Raw genomic sequence first — 18,300 nt, 5'->3', positions numbered from 1 at the left:
ATACAGTTTTCTAATAGCTTAGAAAATGTACCATCCCTCAGTTTCATTAACTTTGATAAGAACAGTATTGGCTAATTTCTGGGGTCCATTCATATTTCAGTTTATCTGACATTGCAACATCCTATGGAATTCTGGGGTTTGTAGTATGATGAGGCATTGAAGATCTCTGCCTTGAAATTCAAAATACCCTTCTCTAAATTGCCAGTCCCAGAATTCCATGAGATATTGTCATGACAATTAAAGTGAGATATAGAGCATAGTTGCTACTGGAGACAAACAGTCTATGATTCCAGTAAAATATGGTTCTGCCATATGCAAGACATTTTAGTGGCTGAGCCAGTAACTTGTCAACTCAGTGTTTTCCTTGTTTCAAGGATTAATTCACATAATTATAACATGATGATTCCACTTTAACTGCCATGATTTCTTCCTATGGAATCCTTGCATTGACAATTTAGGAACAGGCATTTAGAATTCTCACCCAGAGCAATCCAGTGGCTCTTCAAACTAAAACCCAAGAATTCCATATGATGAAACCATGGTAGTTAAAGTAGAAAAATAGCACTGTAACTGTGTAGTGTATATGGGCCCCAGGATGTCAGTAATAAGTAAATTAATGGTGAGATACCAAGTAGTGAAGATGTAAATGTGAATGGTCCTAATTCTTTTCTATTGATTTAAATTGAAATGTTCTTTGTTCTCAGTTGCTACCTCTAGTTAGCATTTTGCCCATTCTATAGGACAGAGATAGCTTGATAGTTTAGGGGGGGGGGGGGGTGCTGTGTCTCTAGGAGGTCTACTGTTTTTATTTTAAGAATGTCCTTCCAGTTCTATGGTAATAAGACAGGAATGAACAAAAACAGAAAGGTTGAACTGCAGTATTTAAACAATTTCCCAAGTGCCATGAAGTTTTTATTCATGTTCAGGGTCAACTCTTGTGGTTCATAATGATTTCAGTCATAAATAATCCATTTATGTCAGCTTGGTATCCTACTTTATGGTTCTGTCCTTCCTGATTGTCCCATCTCAGTTGAGTTGTCATATTGATGACCTTATATTGAAATGAATCCCAAATCTTCCTTTGGGCTGTGTGACAGATTTAACCCTAAAGGTTTCAGTCTTCAGTTGGTTGATTAATGAAATTAATCAACAAAAATACAACAAACTACAAATCCCAAGATTACATAAAGTGGAGCCATGGCAGTTAAAGCAGTGTCAAACTACATTACTTCTGCAGTGTCCATTTGTCCCTTAATAAGCCAGAGTTTGAAGCTGTGGTCTGAATCCAGCTTGCAATTTCTGGCTTGCTTAGACTAGCTAGGAGCAGTGGTGTCACTAGATTTGCCATCACCTGGTGTGGGAACTCATGGTGTCACACACACACCATTGACCTGCTCCTATACCACACCATACAGAATCTTTAGTAAAAAAAAAAAAGTTAATGTTATGTATTAATTGTAATTCCTGTATATTACTGAATGTAATGGTAATAGTTGTGGCATAAGCAACTAGCAAAATTATAGCTTTAAAGTACCACCTGCACAGCCTAAATGCATTTACATATACATAGTTTCATATGGGGTTGAGGTGAAAATTTGGTACAATGTGATGTTTTTAAATATTTTTTAAAAAAATTTAAATTTAAAATCTAGGGCCTCTCCTTTCTTCTCCCACTAAGCCCCACTCCACTCTCCCCATCTCATCAGCATTTCAAAGGAACACAGGTGAATGCCACAGCCCATTTCTGCCCAAAGGCAGATGTTTGAGGAGCAGTGGTGTCACCCACTTTAGGGTGTCACCTGGTACAATCTGCACCTCCTGAACCTCCCTGGTGATGCCACTGGCTAGGGGTCAACCACATGTTATTCCTTTCTGCTAAGTTCCTTATTATTGGAATTTGTGGGAACAATAAACTAGGTGTGAGTGGGCAATATGAAACAACATGTTCTTCATGAGCAATGCACCAGGAATCTCCAGAATGGTGGTTTATTTTTTTTACCCAAGCATGGTCAATATTTGTACAGATAGGACTAAAGTAATGGAGTGCTGGCTAAATCCTTCCTTGATAACCCCTTTCTGTTGTCTGGTGTGGAGGGAGGCAAGGGTTGCTATTAATTATTAGGGTGGATAGTGTCATTTTACCCTACCACCCAATTTCCTAGAAATAATTTGTGGAATTGTCCCCTTTCATTTTGAAGGGAGTATTGTTGTTTGTGCAGTTCCTCTATTTGATGTCAGACAGTATAATATGCAAAGGCATGCCATCTGTGATGATTGCCCTAAATGACCAAGTCAGAGGTAACCAGACTAGCTAGAAAACACAAATGGACAGAAGTTAAGCTAAAATCTGTCCTTGCCATATTGTACTTGCCACTGTATTTCAGGAACATGCCGCTGGCTGCATCTGGTAAATACATTATTTAAACCTTCAGCATCAGCAGTATTTCAAGTTAGGTTACCTCTGGCATTTAGTTGAGTTTGATACAGGAAAGCAATCTGAAATTTGGGTTGATGATATGGCAATTTGTAAAGTGACACTGTAAGTTGAGAAAAGTGCATGAAAGCACAGGCCGATACAGTATTTGACCTTAATACTATAAATACTTCAAGTGTCTTTAAAAACATGTTCATCTGTTGATCATTACTGCAAATACCTATGAACACTTTAATTAATCTACATGGTTGATACAGATTGTGAAATGAATTTACTGACTAAAATATTTGCATTATTTTCCACTTTTTATTGTATAATTATGGTTAACATTACAAGGCTAGTCAGCTGAACTATTTGTTTATTCATTTATTTGAATGTTATGTTCTGCTTGTTCTGACTAAAAAAAGAAATTGCACAAACGTTATTTATTTATATGTTATAGATTTTATTTATATCTGCTTTTCTCCTGAATAGGTCTCAAAGTAATTCACAATATAAATTGAAAGAGAGCATCTAAAACAATATGGATTACATATTGTAGCATTAAATAGTAGAATTCAATTTAAATACTGTTTTTAAAACACTAAGATTTAAAAGAATGAAAACACTAAAAATGCAAATGCATGTTAAAACAACAAACTCAGTTACACATCACTCCATCCCGGGAGGCTGAAGGCCTGTTTAACCAATAATATCATTGCCTGCAAAAAGAAACAGAAAGGGGATAGGTCAAAGTTTCCTTTGGAGGGAGTTCCAAAACCTAGGGTTTCTCCTGTGTCCTCACTGGCTTAAGTCTTGGAGAATGGTGGGGTGGAGAGAAAGACCTCTTCCAAAGATTTTAAGCCTTGAGCAGACTCATATGAGGGGATATGAGCTTTCATATAGTCTGGATTTAGTGGTTAAATTGCCAATTCTGGTAATAGTAAGGTCGGAAGGTTGGCAGTTCAAGGTCCAAGTGCCACATGATGGAATGAGCTCCTGTCATTAATCTCAGCTTCTGCCAACCTAGCAGATTGGAAGCATTCAGATGCAAGTAGATAAATAGGTACCACTCCGGTGGGAAGGTAAACAGCATTTGGTGCAATCATGCTGGCCAGATGACCACTGGAGTAGTTTCTGGACAATGCTGGCTCTTCAGCTTAGTAATGAAGGTGAGCACCACCCCCTACATTAGGTTATGACTAAACATTCATGTCAAGGATAAACCTTTACCGTTTTAGATGTATAGTGCTCTATAGGTCAAACCCAGAATTGTGCCCAGAAACAGACTGGTAGCCAATGAAGCTACTTCAACAAGGGAATTATATACTTCCGGTAACCAGCCCCAGGCAGCAGTCAAGTTGCAGAATTTTGAACCTGCTGAAATTTCTGAGGATTTTTCAAAGGCAACCCAATGTAGAGTGCCTTGCAGTTATTCAACTGGGATGTAACCAAGGCATGTGCCACCATGACAAGATCTAGGCCCGTTACAAACAGGCCTAAAAGTGCATGCTCTGCACGTGCTAGGGTTAGAAAGGGGCATACTTTCCAGACGCCCCCAACCCTAGCATGCGCGGAGCGTGCACAAAATGGCGGCGGCCATTCCACATGGCCGCCGCCATTACAATGTCACGACCGGGCCGCCTCTATACGGGGCGGCACGAACATGACATCGTCACACCGCACCAGAGCAAATAGTGCGCCCCTTCCCCGGCAGCAAAAGGAGCTCCGAAACGGAGCTCCTTTTGCCGTTTGTGTCGCTGGGCGCAGCCTCCAGACGGCTGCACCCAGCAACGCAGAGGAGAAAGGAGCCAAGCGGCCCCTTTCTCCTCCTCCCTGCCGCCGCGGGGTGTCCTTGGGGCTTGAAGCCCCAAGGACACCCCTTTCCAGGCTTCGGGGAAGGGGCCTTTTGCAGCTTCCCCGCAGTCTGGAAAGCAGCGGATCGAGGCCTCAGCGGCTGCCGCTCTAGCTACTGAGGCCCCGATCTGGCGAGGAAAGGCACGGGTGCAGGCTGCCACTTTTCGGCAGTCTGTAACCCGCCCTAGTTTCTCAAGAAACAGTTGCAACAGGTGCACTAGTTTTAATGGTGCATATTCACTCCTTGGCACCACCAAAACCTTGAAATTCAGCTCAGAAATAAATCCAAGAGTTCCCTGCAAGCTATGAACCTCAGATTTCAAAGGGAATTTAATTCTATCCTGCATGGGCTGCATCCCCTATTTCCTGATTTGCCATATGAGTAACCAAGAACATCTCTGTCTGGTCTTTAAAATACACTTAGAGAGCAGCAATGAAGACAAAAACACAAAGAACCAAAACATTCCATGGATTACATTACATTAAGCAATTTTTAAAAACCCTATTAAAGTGTTTGCCTGTTTGTGTGTAAGGATAAACATAATGTAGGAATGTGAACATGCCATTAAGTCAGCTCTGAATTCTGCCATGTGCCCAGCAGCTTCCTAGAAGTACCATATATGTGTCTCATTTTCAGGTCCATGAAAGGCTTAGTAACCATGTTTAGATGAACACACTTATAGAGTTCCCATGACTGAGGTCCAAAACATATTGAAGAAATAATCCTGTTCACAATTCTGGGAACTGTAGTTTTGTGAGAAAGCCTTCTCTGTCAGAGAGCTGTGGTGCCACAATGAACTACAATTCCCAGGATAGTTTTTTGTGAGTTTTTTGTCAGGGGTGTTTATGTAGCTATGCTCTAGAAGAGTTTGTTCTTGATGTTTCGCCAGCATCTGTGGCTGGCATCTTCAGAGAAGATGAAGAAGAAATCTTCTCTGAAGATGCCAGCCACAGATGCTGGCGAAATGTCAGGAATAAACTCTCCTAGAACATGGCCACATAGCTTGAAAACGCCACAAAAAACTACAGATGCTGGCCATGAAAGCCTTTGCCTTCACAATTCCCAGGATTCCCTAGCACTCAGCCAGGGCAATTAAAGCTGTCTCGAACTGGATTATTTCTGCAATGTGTTTTGGACCGCATAATCTGAAAGGCTGAATTCCTGATTGTGGAAACTCAACTGAATGTGCTTCTAGTGCCCTATTAATGTTTTCACTTGATGCATTAAGCTCTGGGAAGCTGTTGGGTAAATAGCAACATTCAGAGAGGGTCTTACATGCATCTCCATGTCCTTATTCCCATCACAAGCCATTGTATTTTTAACACTATTTTTCTTATTAATTTGTAACCCTGCCACCTCTTTGTGACTGTCATTTTACCCCCCAAATATGTTTTGAAATGAATTGCAAGTCCTTGTGTTTTATTTAAACCCTTTGCTTACACTTTGTAAACCACTTAGTACATAGGTAAGCAGTATAGACATGTACTTATTGTCTCTTAATAAATTGAATCTCCTTGAGTCTGTCTAATTCTCCTTTAAATCCATCTAAGTTAATATTAGTCCCCATAACCTGTGGCAATGATTTCTACAACACAATTGTACAATTATGCTTTGTATGAAGAAATGCAGAATGAGCTTCTTTGTTCCCTGTTATGCTTTCATTTGAGATAAAAAGAAAAGCATAAGTTAGTAGTGGAAGATTGTAGTGGAAGATTGTATATAGTCTGACAGATGGAACAAAGTTTATAAATCGATGTTCCACTGAGGACACAAATCTGGGGCATTGGTCCTAGTTTTATCACCACAAAATAAAAAAGAAGTTAACAAGGGGAAGGAACAGGTGACTAAATAATGTACTTAGCTCTAAACAAGTATAGCATTGATGCAATAATTTCTGTCCCCAAGCTGAAGTCTTAAGGTGTTGAAGGCAAATGCCTGGATAGGAGTTGAAGCTTCACCTTTTGCAGTCAAAATGCAGAATAAGCAATACAACGTTGAAAGACCAAGGAAAATAACAACATGTTGCCCTCTAGAAAGGCTTTGGCACAGAAATCAAGATCAGTGAATTAACTTACAATTTTTGGTGCACAGTAAAATGTGTTGATGGAGTAACCTTTTAGAAAGACATCTACAATTTAAAGTACATAATATTAAATTCTTTGGTTTTATGAGCCCTAGTAGTTTGGACAGAGAAGCAATGAGAATGCCCTTAGAATGGTTTTAATCAAATCACCTTTTGCTGTGGATCTTCTAAGAAAAACCAGAGCCCTCTGTTGCGATGCCAGATAGCTATTTGCAATGGATCTTGCTGTGTCACCCAGTGCCACCATCACCGGTGCAGGTTGCTTGCTCTGAGATCAAATGAGGGATCCAGCCATGTAACTGACAGTGGGTCTTTTATCTTGACCTCAGAATTAGAAACTTGCATTAGCAGTAGCAGCAGTGATGGATGGCACAGTGGGACACATGGAAACAGTTACCCAGCACTGCAACAGAGAGCCCAAGGTAATGCAGGGGTTCCAGGGCAGCTTTGGGGCTAGAATATTCCAGGCTGCTCCAGGAGTATTCTGGCCTGTACAGACACCTCCTCAGTTACTCTCAAAGATGCTACAAGATTCCTTTGCATCTAGTGCAATGTCCTATTGTTATCCCAGTGAAACTAGCATAGCAAGCTCCTGCAGGTGCAGCTCCTTGGGCTGTGTGGTTGGGGAAGGCAGGGAGAGTGAAGGGACACCCAGGTGGGTACATAATCTGGGGAAGTTTATCTGATGATTATGTGCATATTAGCAATGAAAGCATTGAAAAGTATGTTAAGAAGCCTTCATTTTGTGCAATGAAAGCCTGACTTTAGTTTATAGGCCTGTTATAAAAGTCACAATAATGCAGAGATTAGTTTCAGTGACTGAGCAGAATGGGCATGGAAGACTTGTATAGCATAACAATGCATTCCTGAGTGAGGCATTGATCATCCAGTGGCTTTCTGCTTAAAATGAAGGCTTCTAATGCTGAGCATGCCACATTCTTCCTTATGTAACTGTACCAATGAATTCCAAAGCTTATCTATGGTGTGGTAAACCAATATATTTCAGCACAAGCTGCTTAAATTCTTGTTCAGCACATCATACATCTGGACATCATGGATAAAGGTATATGTCTGTAGATGAGATTCAGAATGTGGGGATGTTTTGCAGAACATAAAGTTTTTCCATATCTTGTGTTCATGCCTTTATGTTCTGCACCAAATCCAGCCAAACTTCACAGCTAGAAAACTGCTACTAAGAATAAATTCTCTATGAACTGAGCCTATGGATATGTGCTATAATTTGTCCAAGTTTGGCCATTCTGATATTTAACTAATTTAGAGATTTATATTATCGAGAAAGAGGAGAGATGAAATGTAATGAGTTCTGCCATTAAATAAATTCATTGCAAGCAGACGTTTTAGAACGCTCAGTGTCATGGGGGCTGGCTGGTCTCACAGTAATGAACATTCACAGATGGATTGCAGTGAATCAGCATGAGGCTGGTTTCTATAAGAAAACTCCTTGTTGTTTTTGTTGTTGTAAATGTTGAGCATTGAGATGTCGCTTTTTGTTGGGGGCAATTCCCTCCAAAAAAATTATATATGCCTACATAGAAAGCCTATAGTTCTTAGTCTTCTGGCTGATGAATGGGCCAAGGACTGCATCCCTTTTGTTCTGCAGTTGTACAAGGGCAAACAGAAATTCGATGATGGGTAAGGCACTGCCTTTAGGAAGCAGGAAAGTAAATTATTTGGGGAGAAAAGAGTTGGCTACAAGTTCATTGATTTCCATGTTGTTAGTGGGCTCGATTCAAAGTCCTGGTTTTAACCTATAAACTATATACAGTCAAGGACTTTCATGGCTGTGGAAATGCTAGCTTCCATATGTTCCTGTTTACAGGATTCCATTAGGTCATCTTTGATAATCTCCAGTAGCAGCTGTAAGCTCCCATCGCTGTGAGGAAATAAGTCAACAACAGTGGAGAACCAAGACAAGATAGGGCTTGAATTTGTTAATAGCTCCTTTAAAATTAAGACTGAACCTCATAGTGGAATCACCATCCAGTGTATATCCATACAAAAGAAATAAAGTAGTTTAACACTGCTAATTGTCATGACTATCCTGTGGAACCCTCTGTTACCCTACTTTGAGATAATCCCTGGAGAGTCAAACAGGAAGAGTGAATAGGAACACAACATGAGGTGAGGTGAAACATAGTTTTTAACTGCTTTTACAGTGGAACTCCATTTGTCTCCATTGCAAGAGGAAATGCAAGAAGGCTAAGCAGGGGAATAGAATGATTAGCAAACCTATTTACCATTTATGATGCCTCATCATCTGGGTCTCTCACATGTCCTTAGATCAGTGTGACTGTTTCCTAGTTCTTACAGGTCATCATGACCTCTCAAAAACATGTCTCACACTAGGTATCAAATATGAAATCCCATATCCAGCCAGAGGGGTGTAGGGCATTCTAACACCTGAGATTTGGTGAGGGATCAGTCTTCTCTGACTTACCAGAGTGAAATGCCTCACCAAACTATAAATTCCAGGTTTCTACAGGAAGGAACTATGACACTTAAAGTCATGTCAAGCTGCTTTATTTCTGCAGTGTGGAGGAACTACCAGTGACATCAGAGCTACCAGCTACACTGGTCATCTCCTATAATCTCCCCCACCCTGGGTGATCAGAAATGCTTTCTCCATGATGGTCCCCCAGTTTGGGAATGATCCTTCTAGGAAAACCTGCCTCTACTGACTGTGGGACATTTTTTTTTAATTCACACTGTCTTTCAAAGATGTGAATTTAAAGAGGTAAATTTGAGTTTCTGTAATTTGGGTGTAATTCCTGTCCCTGTTTTCTACTTTAGCTTTTCTAACTTATGGTGTATTTTATGCTGTTGTGGTATTATGATAATATGGATTTCTTATGTGCCCTGCTTTTCAAATGTCTGTGTATTATTATATATCATGTTTTAATCTGTAGAATATTAGACTTGATTTATAGAATCCTTTATTTTTAAAATGTAATCAATAAATAAAATATTATATTGTACAGCTGAGGTGAACTTTTGATAATGGAAGTATCACTTAATATATTACAAGTTGTTCTTCAAAGCATAATTTCCAATGATTTAGAAAGACTCAGTCAAAACATGGAGCATGATGGAATTAACACTGGTGTGCTGTATTTTTGTTTTGTTTTTTGTTTCTTGTTTTTTAAGACCTGTTTTAATGTCTGAATCCCATACTCTACAACAGTCAGCATGGAAAGGAAATTGCTTCTAAGAAATTCTTACATTAAGAAAAGTGCTATATGTTTTTGGTTACCAAGACTTCAAAAATGAGAAAACAAATGCTATTGGGCTACTATCAATTTATTTGAGGTAGCTTGATGTACTTCTTCCAAAGATGGCCTGTTAAATTGCTTATTTTATGTATATTAACTGCCATACTTCAGTACTAAGGCAGATGCTCTATGCCTGTCATGACATTCACAAAGCTTCTGCTGGATACTAAGCACAGTTAAATTATTTGCAGCATCTGGCCCTATAACAAGCCTCTGACAGGACATTAAATTTTTATTTTTGCTCTCTCCCTATATCCCTTTTGACATTCAGACATCTCATTAATTTTTGTAAAACTATATCCTGCATGCAAGCTGGACAAGAAGGTCACTAAAGAGGGCAGGTACATTTAGTGGAATATAATTTATGGTATATCTAGAAATGGTGTTGTCATTCTTGTGTCCTTCTGACGTAAGCTTTAAATTGTGTCTTCAACAGCTCTCTGTGATTTTAAAACTCTAGCAAAGGCAGATAGATCACTGGAAAACAATGAATCATAGAACAACAGAATAATAGAACCCTAGCGTTGAAAAAGGCTTCATAGGCTATTGAATCCAGAGCCATGCTCAGTGCAGCGATTCCAGTGGGAACACTCCCAAAAGGTAGCCATCCAGACCTTTTTTTAAAAAAAAGACATGCAGAGAAAGAGAATTCTAGGTAGTGTTGTGACAAACCAATTTTTTTTTCTCGTCCATTGAGAAGTAGATGCGATTTTTAAAAAAAAATTGTTTCAAAAGTCCAACTTTCAAAAGGTTATTTTGTGTCTCCCTGTCCAGGACGAGAGAAATATTTTTCTCAGATTTCCCGAATGACAATAAAAGACAAGGTGAACATTTACGCTAATTATGTGTGTTGGTGCTAAATTAATTTGCATTTCAAACTTAATTGGCGTGTCAAAAGGAAGTTTGGCAGAGGTTTAAAGAACATTCTTCTTGAAAAAACTTTAAGGCACACACACACGCACACACACACATACACAAAACCCCAATCTCAGTGAATAGCCCCAACAGGAAATGGTAGAGTTACTTAGGATTCTAGGGTTGGACTTGGAGGCTGAGAGCATGTGGCTTTTCCAGGATCACCCAGTGAGTTTCTTTGGTGCGATGGGAGGCTAGAGTTCCCATGGGTCATCTCTTTCATGACCACTTTATTCTCCACCACTAAGGTCCTTTACAGACTGGCTTGAAAGGTTGGCATGGGGGCAGAGTTGGGGCATAGCATCCTCATGACACACACTCAACTGTGCCCCCAGGGCGCCCTGATGCCATGCACTATTCCAGATGGTGAACACTGAATTCTTTACATCACTATCTCTAGGTAAATGGTTCCACTACCAAACCATTCTGTCAAGAAGTTCCTGCTAATGTTCAATCTAAATCTATTTTCCTGTAACTTAAAACCATCAGACCTGGCCCTACCCTTTGCAGAAGCAGACAACAAACCAGCATCCTCCTGTCCTTAGATGACATCTCTTTAGATATTTAAATAATGCTATCATGTCTTCTCTTCACCAGGCTGAACATGCAAAATTCCCTCAATCTTTCCTCATTTGTTCTCCATGCTTATCATCATCCTTGGTGTCCACCTCTAAACCTGCACCTACTTGTCTATGTTAAATTTCTTCTTCAAATGAGGCCCTCAGAACCAAACACAGTTCAGTGGGCCCTCTCCTTACATGGGGGATCTGTTCTGGATCCTCCCACAGAAGGGAAAATCTGCCTATTTTCAAGGCCCATAGGAAATAATGGGGTGCGTGCATGTGGCAGAGCGGACACACTGTACTTCAGATGAGTTCTGACTAGCACAAAATATAGTGGAACCTCTGTTGAATTTTATTCTATTAGTTTCAGTCCAATATTCCAGTTTATCAAAGTATTTCATTATGTTCCTATCTTCCAATGTGTTAGCTACCCATCCCAGATTGTGTACATTTTGTAAGGGTTACCTCTCCCCCATAATCTAAGTAATGGGAGAATATAACACAGGGGAAAATCAGGGGATTAAAAAAGCTTTTTCCTGGGAAAGTTGCATAATTGCAGCAAACATTTTCACACACATTGTGATCTGAGAAGACCTATCCCGGGAAGAACCACAAATGCTCCAGCAGCAAATCATTCATAGGGAAATTTCATGAATGGCTTATTGCTGCAGCATTCCTGGTTTTCCTGGTATAAGTCCTCTTAAGTCACAATGTCACCTGAAAATCTTCACCGCAATCGTGCAACTTTCCCAGGAAAATGCCTTTTTAATCTCCTAATTTTCCCTGTGTGATAGTCTCCACTGTTATAAACGTTGAAGTGTCAGCCCTAGGACAGAACCCTGTGACACTCTACTTGAGATTTTCATTCAGTCTCAATTGCAGCCATTTATAACAACTCTTTGAAAACTGTTTTCCAACAAATTATGGATTCATCTGGCAGTTTTCCATCTATACCACATATAATCAGTTCACTAATCAAAATATCATGGGAGACTTCATCAAATGCATTGATGGACTCCAGATAAACAATGTCTACAGGATTGTTCCCTCTTTAATTACATTGTACTAAATAGCATGGGTAAAAAAGAGAATGGCCTCCCATATCTCCCATATCTTGTCTAATATGGCACTTCAAAGGCTAGAAATAAAGGCCTGAAAACCCTGAATATACCAGATCTGGTCTGATCTTGTAAATTAAGTCTGGGTCAACCCTGGTTAATACTTGGATGGGAGACTACCAAGGAATTTCAGTTTATATTTAAGAGAAAGTCTATGACCTATATTTAAGAGAAAGACAATGGCAAACTACCATTGAGTATTCCTTGACTAAGAAAGCCCCATGAAATTCATGGGATCACCATAAGTGAACAGGTGGCTTGAATGTACATACATATAAGGCTAGGCACAGGTAGTTTTTTCAAGATCTGCTCATAGAATTGTTCAGTTCCTTACATCATTCAGGAAGGTTCATATGGGAGAACATGCTTTGTGCGATATCCTAAAGTTAACACTGGGGCATTGTAGGCAGGATTTGAGAGGGGGGGTCTTGCTATGCTGACTGAGGAATGGTGGGACCTGTAGTCCTAAAAAGTAATCTGTGCTTGTAGGTCAGTTTCCAAGCTGTGTCTGTGTTCATCTTTGCAAGGTCTGGTAGGTATATAGGTTATTACAGTATATAAAAACTGTGTTTGTTGCTGCTGGAGTTACTATTGTTTCTTTTTCTTACTGCAGAGGGGGAGAGGCTAAATGAGGGCATTGTTTCCAAATAGGAATTCTTGTCTTACAATGAAATTTTCCTTCAGTTCCCAAATTGCTAACATTGCAGTAAATTAAAACATGAGCTGAGCACTTAGAAATACAATGTAGGTGTAAGAAAAGAGATAGGCAAAGTTACCAAGGGAATGTAAATATAAGAAATATAAAAATTCTGGATGTGAACAGTTTTCAGTGTTTCACACTCTGCAATGCTTGGAATTTGGGACTGGAGAAAAACTTAATGGGGTGGGGTAGCTGAAATCTTATCTGGATGGCAAAATCCCTCTTTTGACATCCACTTCACCTAACTTCAGCCATGATTATTTTATGGAAACTGAATTTTACATTGATTTTACATGGTTATGTTAATTAAACATGATTAACATCATCATCAATAATGATCTTAAACAGAAGTATGAGCTATAAATCATAAGTAAATAAATATATAAAAATAAAATGCCAGAAAGTCCAGGCAGAGTGTAGGAGGCTAACCAGTTGTGAAATTAATGTTATCAATCGTCCATTCTCAGCACCTTCTTTCCTTACTACACACTATTTAGTAGTGAAGTGAGTCTATTTTTGAGAGAAATTTTTAAAATTACAAAATGCACAAGTACTTGCCCCACAGACATTTCTTCTGAAGCAGAATAATGAAACTGGAAAAGGAAGTGTTAAAGAATATTTAATCTGAAACATATTTTGAAACCTCAGACCCTGTAGTGAAATTCACCTTACAATGTTAACACAGCTAGCAAGGGAAGGATTGGCACCATTAGCAATTATTTTTGAAAGCTTGGATGACAGGTAAGGTCTCAAATGACTGAAGGAGGTCAAAACCAATGCCTATGTTTAAGAATAACTGGGAGAGGGGAATCGAGGATCTAGGGATTACATCCAAGTAAGTTTAATATAACGTCTGACAAATTTTTAGAATAACTAATACAACATTCAATCAATAAGCAGTGTATCTAGAGAAAAATAAGGTAAGGGCATGCCAAAGCAATGGGGCTGAGTGTATGTATGTTGTAATGAATCCTGATTGTTGCCATTTTTCTGACAAGACATGTAGGTATGTGTGAACCTCTGAGTTTGCATGATACAATCTGCCCTTTTAATAGCTGATGAGAATAAGTATTTGGAAGATTTCAAATGAAGAGCTCTTGTACTGTACCTTTAAGAAAGCAATTGTATCCAAGAGTACATTGATTGGGCCCCAAATAGTGATCAAGAGGCAAATCATTACCCCCATGGATCTCTTGCACTATGTCTGGTGCTTTTTGATTATTTTAGCCAATCTAATTTCTTTTTAGTTTGGCCCAGTGGCAAGGTAATTCACAGTCTGGTTCAAATACATAGCCTGTGAATATAAAGGCCCATGATTGCACACTGTTGCTGTTGAGATTGAAATAAGGTGGAAGTGAAGATTTTGCATTACTGAGGGAGGGAAAATAGCAGCAATCATGTTGTCAGTGTTGGGGTTGGTGAGAATTTCATTTCATTGTTTCCTATGTATTAGTGGAAATGTGTAAGTTCCATACTAAAAGTATGTGAGATTCTGCAGACCTCACTATGAGACCAGACAGTGATCTCATTTAGCTATACAGTCTGCCCTCCTTATCAGTGGACTTGCCATCTGCAGATCTAACCATCAGGCAAGCCCCTGTTTTAAACAGAAATTAATGTAGTAATTAAAATGGTGCCACCATTACTTTTAATGATACTTGAGCATACGTAGATTTTCCTCTCTCTCTCTCTCTCTTTCTGTGTGTGTGTATGTGTGTGTGTGTGTGTGTCTGGAACAGATCCCCCATGAATACAGAAGTCTGACTCTACTTGCCTTCCCTGCATATCTTATGCTTGGGGAAGAAAGTAGAAACTATTTATGAATATAATTAATAGTGTTTTGATTCTCTTTTCATTTAACTATGCTGGCTGACATCTGTATTCCAATTAACATAGCCATATATTTCTCTGCAAACTTAACTTATTGTCTGTATTCATAGATTACATATGCACACATTTCTGTCTTTGTGAAAGAGTCACACCAAAATATGGTATTTTAAAAAACATCTTGTTCAATCTAAATAATAGGAAAAGCTTTCCAACCCTCACATAAGAGACATCCTTTATAATAAAGCACACTTGGCAACCCTATTCCCATAGCAATTTGCACAAAAATATCTTCAGCATCACTCCCTATTGTGAAGCTAAGTGCACACACAAACATGCATACACAGAGAAGAAGCAAAAAAGGGCAGACTGGGGGCTCACAAAGCTGAAAACAATCCATCCAAATACATTTACTTTTCACTAGTCCATGCAACATAGTAGCATTGATTGTAGCTTTAAATTTTACAATCTTGCAAATGTGCAAATTGCTTGTGTCATGATACATGGAGGCCTGACATAATATGGATGATAATGGTGGCAAGGAACCTGTAATTATCAATAGCTAGGGATGCTTGGGGAATTAGATTTTTATGAATTCTGATGTGAACTGACCTGATCCCCACCTCCTGGATTAATGTGCAGCTCAGAATGTAATTATCCTTCAGATTTCACATATGCAGTGTAGTTCTTGGCTCAAAAAGGTGTGCCAAAAGGCATTTAAAATGCACAGGTTAGAATAAAATATAGCAAGCAATGCTTTCTTTGAGATGCAGTGGCCTCAGTTCAACATCCTCTTAGTGTAGCATAAATATCTGCATGATGACCTATGGTACGCTGAGCCCTATATTACCTCCCTAATTTATTTTAAAGTCCTGGGGCTGTCTTACATGGCTATTACACGCATCAAAGTGACTCAAAAGGACTGGAGTAGGCCTAACTACTTTGACCCCATAGCCAGATGCACAATAACGTCAGCACTAAGATCCATCGGTGTCCTCTGAGGATCTCAGCATTTCTATAAGCATTGTGCATCTGCCTGGGGGAAGGAGTTGCCAGACACTTTATTGATCCTGCCTGATTATATTGAAGCATAGGATTTTGTGTTATGTGGTTTCAAGGTTTTATGGAAAGTTAGGAGAAAGCTTTGGGTGCTGCATGGAAAGGAACACCAACCCCCCCCACACACACACACACACAGTGCCCAAAACAGCACATTTGAACACATAAGGGACACTTATATGTACAGATGCCCCTATCTGAATTCTGGCCAATATAACTTAATAATTTGATATGCATTTTTAAAATACATATATGCAAACAAGTATGTGCAGGTTTTTTTAAAAGCTGAAGGTTTATGAAGGAATAGGATGGAATGGACTTAGGAATGAATATATGTAAATAGACTGGTCTGTCCACCACTGAGAGTAGCTGTACACCTGCAGTGAAAGAGCTTCAGTGAAAGAGCACATTTATCACTTCATTATATTGCTTTCCAATGGCATATATATGTTTATTTACTAGTTCTCCCAAAATAAAATACCATCCATTGTGAGCTTAACATAATTAGATTGTTTTACTGAATGTGTACTTAATCAATTAATCCTAACTAATTTAACTGAAGCAAGCTTTGTTGCTTTTTGGCACTGCTTGCTGATTTAGCACTAGGTGGATGATGGTGACACCTATTAAAAGCTATGAGGAAAAATCTAATTGCATTGAATGGGAGTCAGATCAAGATCAAGATGGTATATAGAGGAAATGCAGCACCAACTCTGTGTCCAAAATTTAATTAGGCATTCGCTACTGTTTCACAATATCATTTTACCTCAGTGAGGTAATGCCATCTTACCTCAGTGAGTCATGGTCAGATTGTTAGTTTCTGAGGGGCTAAACAGAGTAGCGATAAACAGTGGCATTGGGGCAGAGTGGGCACATGGCAACTGCATGCCAGATGCCCCAACTCCTCCCCAATGCCAATGTCACACCATTTCTTTGGCGCAGTGTTTAGACATGCTGTGCCAAATAATTGATGAAAAGCTGCAGCCTCCACCACAGCAAGAGTGCTCTTTTTCTGGGCCAAAAAGAAGGGGCATTTTGCCACTTATTTTTGGCCCAGAAAAATGCCAGATTGGGACAGAGTGGGGGCATGGCAACTGCGTGCCAGGGCCCAGATCCAGCACTCAAAGGAACAGTGGCAGGCCACTCCTTCAGGGTGTTCTGTTTCGCCCTTTAGTGACATATCTGTTATTCTTTTTTATTTATTTTATTTATTTCAAGGATTTATATTCAAGAGTATATCCTGCTTTTCTTCCATAATGGGATTTAAGACGTGTAAATTCTTAAATGCTACATTCCAAATCCCACTGTGTATACAGCTAAATAATGGATTCTAGAAAAAGAAGCCAGTAATTCATCTGCTGATTTGGTTTCCCCCATTATCAGGATACAAAATCTGGAAATAGCAGGACTATTTGTAATAATATGCTGAATTTGAGACATGCACTTGTCTCTCCATATTCACTAGGGTTAGGGACACAAGACCCCTGCCATTGTCTCTTTATCAGATAGAGGTAATAATTCAGGATGCACCAGTGATAAGTTTACAGGTGGTTGGTTTTAATTTTCCAAGCACCTCATCTGAATCTTCATCCTTTTTGTACATCTCCTTTAATGAAACCCATTTTAATATTAATATTAATATTAATGAAATGTTGTATGTAGAACCATACTGCCCTCATGCATCACAAGATCACCATGGCAGCTGGTGACTTCCATGTCAGTGGGGTGGAGAATGCACTCTGGGTTTTAGACAGAATTTTAAAGGTGTTACGTAAGATGCTAAACTGTATCTCCAAAATAGGTTCAACACATTGAACAGACTAAAACTCAGAATCAGTTAGGGGCAGAAAGGCAAAAATATTTTTAAATTGTTGAAAAGCATGTTTCTCATGTGTGGGGATACCCTGATGAAGAGAATCCTAGACTAGCAAGAATCTTTGTAGTTCAGGACTTACTCTGCACAAAATGCATACATGCTATTTTTGCATAGAAAGCAGCATTTTCTGCAGAGACACATTATTTTCAGAAATGCTATTTTCTGTGGAGGGTTGGCAAATAAGGATTTTGTGCACAATAAACCTCCAACCACATCATTTTCTGCACAGGAAAAAAAACTTTTCCCTGTGCAGAAAATATTGCTTTCCATGCAAAAAATACCATTTGCACATTTTGTGCAGAATGAGTCCAAAACCATGAATAGTCTTTGAAAACCTTGGAGTTGTCAGATACTTTTTTTTGCAATGGGAAGAAAATGACTCATTCCTTCATTTAAGAACAAAATCAATGTAGAATTACATGTGGATTCACCATTGCAGTGACATAGAGAGCCTCTAACCCCCACTGGTTAGATAGCTCCAGTATTCTATCTCGCCCTTATTAATAGTGAAGTTTCACAGCAAAAGAAAGTAGGTCTCCAGTCCTCCTTGTTCTGGCATTTGGTATACTGATGTGGAGAATAAGAGTATATTCATGAC

The 18,300-nt window shown here is 39.2% G+C and overlaps 1 protein-coding gene across 1 annotated transcript in view; it reads left to right on the top strand.

Annotated features, from left to right (window-relative positions):
• SGCZ (sarcoglycan zeta) overlaps nt 1-18,300 on the top strand; it is a 610,988-nt gene that overhangs the window by 543,811 nt on the left and 48,877 nt on the right. The gene's annotated exons all lie outside the window — the stretch shown is intronic.

Source organism: Sceloporus undulatus, chromosome 5 (assembly GCF_019175285.1).
Source record: "Sceloporus undulatus isolate JIND9_A2432 ecotype Alabama chromosome 5, SceUnd_v1.1, whole genome shotgun sequence".
NCBI classification, from domain to species: domain Eukaryota; kingdom Metazoa; phylum Chordata; class Lepidosauria; order Squamata; family Phrynosomatidae; genus Sceloporus; species Sceloporus undulatus.
The sequence above is the reverse complement of the archived record's forward strand: the minus strand, read 5'-3'. Positions and strand labels throughout refer to the sequence as shown.